This window comes from Octopus bimaculoides, chromosome 16, assembly GCF_001194135.2.
Source record: "Octopus bimaculoides isolate UCB-OBI-ISO-001 chromosome 16, ASM119413v2, whole genome shotgun sequence".
NCBI lineage: Eukaryota > Metazoa > Mollusca > Cephalopoda > Octopoda > Octopodidae > Octopus > Octopus bimaculoides.
This window is the reverse complement of record NC_068996.1, coordinates 52,152,961-52,157,188: the sequence shown is the minus strand read 5'-3', so window position 1 is coordinate 52,157,188 and position 4,228 is coordinate 52,152,961. Positions and strand designations below refer to the sequence as shown.

General features: G+C 35.0%; 1 protein-coding gene across 1 annotated transcript in view; it reads right to left on the bottom strand.

Moving 5' to 3' along the window:
- The window catches only part of LOC106876902 (WD repeat-containing protein 49), a 66,856-nt gene that overhangs the window by 55,750 nt on the left and 6,878 nt on the right, over positions 1–4,228 (bottom strand). The window lies entirely within an intron of this gene.

Sequence of the window (4,228 nt, the reverse complement as noted above, 5' to 3'; positions counted from 1 at the left end):
GGGAACGCGTTTTCAATAATTGAAATTCACAATTCTAATCAGTGTACATGAACGTCCAACCTATGATTGATCTTGAACAGTTTCGATTAACATCCTTGTGTCGCCAATACAACAACCGCACTACCATATATTTTTCTTTTAAGGCGAGGTTATACCACAAATAAGGTTCCGTGACTACATGGGGCTATGGGTACACACGTGAAGTTAGTTTTACAATATCGACCTGCAAAATCCTTAGCATCGTATTGTTTTGGGTTGTTCTTACTTTTTTTTTGTTTTTGGAATTTTTGTTTTTTTTATTTTTAGTTCTTTTTATTATTCAAAATATACATAGGAAATAGCCTTTAACCAAATCCACCACACTGCCTGAGTGAAACCGGGAAAAACAGCTAGTAATGTAATAAGTTTGTTTTAAGAATGACATTGTAGGGCTGGTGTGAGTGACCAGATCTGGCTGGTTTGAACAATAAAACCAGTAGAATATTTGGGCCAGTTTAAATACTAAAGGGTTAACAAAACACATTAATGATTTTCAACAATTACAAAGCACAGAATGAAATCTTATTTTATTACAGTCAACTCCACTTAACTACATAACCTTAATGAAGCAATCTGTGTGTGCAATTTACCAAATTTACCTGCTAGAGGATAAATTATGGTTTTCAATATTTTTTCAATAGTAATACAAGGTCTGATCAATAAGTATCTGGACTGTTGCCATTGTAACAAAGCTAAAACATACAGAGTAAAGCCACTTGGCAAAGACTGACTTTGAATTCAGCTGCACATACGCTCTAAGTTTTAATGTTCTACCTCACTTCCACTGCTTACAGCAGTGCTTGGAAGGAAGGTGTGTAGTGTGTGATCATCACATTGACCACGACAGAGAAAGTTTTCATGGCAATACCTGCTCAGAGGCCTATGCAAAGTTGCAGAAAGTGTATGGAGAGAAGTGTATGAGTCGCACAAAAGTATACAAGTGGTTCAGACGTTTCCAAAATGGTCAAAAAAATGTCGCTATTGACAAACATTCAAGGAGACCCGCAGCCAGCAGTACTGAGAAAAACATCACAGATGTCTGTGCGGCTGAGAGGGGAAATTGTCAAATTACTATCCATGAGTTATCAGAGGATGTTCAGATTAGTTACAATTCAGTTCAGTCCATTATTACTGAAGATTTGGGTATGAGACGCATGTCTGCCAAGTTTGTGCCAAAACTGATTTCAGCTGACCAAAAAGACACTTGGGTTTCAGTTGCACAAGGTCTCTTTGATTGTGTTAAGAACGCTGAAAACTTTTTGAAAATTTTCAATAGACTCTGAGCAAGTATTACCAGGCTTTTGGCAAAATTTGATGCAGATTCTCTGTTATGGTCAATGCAATGATCACATGCTACACACCTTCCTTCCAAGCACTACTGTAAATGGCGGAAGTGAGCTAGAATATTAAAACTTAGTGTGCACGCACGGCAGAGTGCAAGGTCAATCTATGCTAAGTAGCTTCACTCTGTGTGCTTTAGCTTCGTTACTATGGCAACAGTTCAGATACTTATTGATCAGACCATGTATATCAAAGCTATGTTACACATGAACGAATTACATAAAGCAAGAATAAAAAGTTTTTGTTTAGAAATAATTCAATAATTTACTACCAGTATACAAGCTGGGGTTTTTTCTTCTTCATATTGATATGTAATTGACATGAAAATGAGGTTTGTTGGTTCCCTTTGATATTCTCTAATTAACCAAACATAGCCCAGATTCATATATCCTGATTTTAACTTTCACATTGTCAGTGTTGTCATCAACATCAATTAGCATCCACGTTGGTAGAGGTTGGACAGCTTGACAGGGGCTATACCCAATTCCATAGCCTGCTTTGGCTTGGCTTCTACAGTGGGATGCCCTTCCTGATGCCAACTACTCTACAGAGTGTACTGGGTGCTTTTTACATGGTACCAGTACCACTGCTTTTTACATGACCTTAGCACCAATGTTTTTCTTTTACATGGCACCGTGGTTTTAGGATATCAATTGAGGTTGTGAGCAGATCTTCTTGAGTACAACTGCATGCACATACTTTGAATTATTTAGTCATAACAACAGGGGACCTAAAGGTTAAAAAACAACAGTGTTTGTTCACCACTGCTTGGTTCAAAACAATCTTTTTTACAAATATTTTACTGTGATTTATTTATCGAAGAATTTCATAACACAAACGAAAAAAATATATATCAGAATCTGAACTTTAGAAGTCTTAATTTAATGCCTTGAATGCATTTAACCATTTTTTTTTTTTGACATCAAAAGATTGCAAAGATTAAATATTGTCATTTTATGTCATCATGAATATAGATGCTTCAAAAATCATTTTATTTCATATCAAAACATGTTCAAATTTTATTCTATATTTTACCAATTTTTAAAATTAAAGAATCAGGGATAAATCTTAAACAATTAACCAAAATTAACTTTATTTGGATAAATGATTTATTTAATAATTTTACATAAATTTGATGCTAAATGATTTTGTACTTTGAAAAGGTATGCAGTTAATCAAATTATACATTTATCTGCTATGCAATTAAGTGAATTTTTATTGTATTAATAAATCTGAAGAGCAGTGGACTGTTTGTAAATGTTTTATAGATTCTTTATACTCCGTGATATAATAAACAGAAAATAGTGAGATAATTGCTTGCATTGAAGTTTTACAAATTAGTGGTTGGGTGGGCGATACATGCACATATGTACATACTTATAGGAAGGGCATCCAGCTGTAGAAAACCATGCCAAATCAGACTGGAGTCTGGTGCAGCCTTCCAACTTGCCACCCCTGGTCAAACCATCCAACCCATGCCAGCAAGGACAACAGATGTTAGATGATGATAATGATGATGATGATGATGATGATATATATTTATATATATATATATATATATATATATATATATACACACACATATTTATATCAAGGGCTGAACAGAAAGAACACAACAAAGAGAAAAAAAAGAGAAAAAAATTAGACAAAAGCCGACGGAAACTTAACAGATAGAGAATTAAGCAAAAACACAATGCACCAAACATTCATAGCTGATTTCCTTGTCAGTCAATGACCCGAAATATAGTGGTTACATGCCTTTTAACAATGAGACTCCTCAATCCTGACTGCACCTGAGCATTAAGCTTCTGGGAAAAGCTATACATATAGTCTTAGGTTTGGTTTATTTATTATATTTTGTCAGTTTGTCTAATGCTTACACTATTACTAGAAGTATGTCTGGGCATGTGTATGTGTGCATGCTTGCATGTATATGTGTGTGGACACATCTATGTATCGAGTGTGTGTTTATATATATTCTTATTCTTTTATTCTTTCATTTGTTTCAGTCATTTAACTGTGGCCATGCTGGAGCACCACCTAGCGGTCTCTTATGCGAAACTGCTAAGTTATGGGGATGTAAACACAGCAGCATCGGTTGAGGGGGAGGGGGAGGACAAATACAGACACACAAACATATACACATACATACATGCAAACATATATATATATATATATATATATATATATACGACAGGCTACTTTGAGTTTCCATCTCCCAAATCCACTCACAAGGCTTTGGTCGGCCCAAAGCCATAATAGAAGACACTTGCCCAAGGTGCCACGCAGTGGGACTGAACCTGGAACCATGTAGTTGGTAAGCAAGCTACTTACCACACAGCCACTCCTGCATGAATGTATATATTCATGTACTTAGGCATGCATTCTCTTTTGTTTATATATATTTATACTTATACATGTGTATGCATGTGTGAGGAAATTCATGCATACATATGCATGCGTATGTGCTTAATTAAGTGTGGATGTGTGCATTCATATGCAGTTACACACACATCTACATACTCACCAGCACTCTCGTTTATATATGCATATGTATGCATACGTCTTTCCATTGTTTCAATGTTTTCCTTATTTCTTTATTTGTTTGTCTATTTATTTATTTATTTATTTATTACTAAGTCTTTATCCATTACTATGCTGTCTGTAAAAAGATTTGTTAATCACTCATGTACCTTCTTTTAATAGAAAACTGTTATATAGTGAAAGTATCATTAGTTACTATGGTGACAACACTACCTATTTGTCAATTTTTTGCACTCACTCTCTCTCTCTCTCTTTCTCTCTCTCTCTCTCTCTTTCTCTCTCTCTCTCTCTCTCTCAACAACAA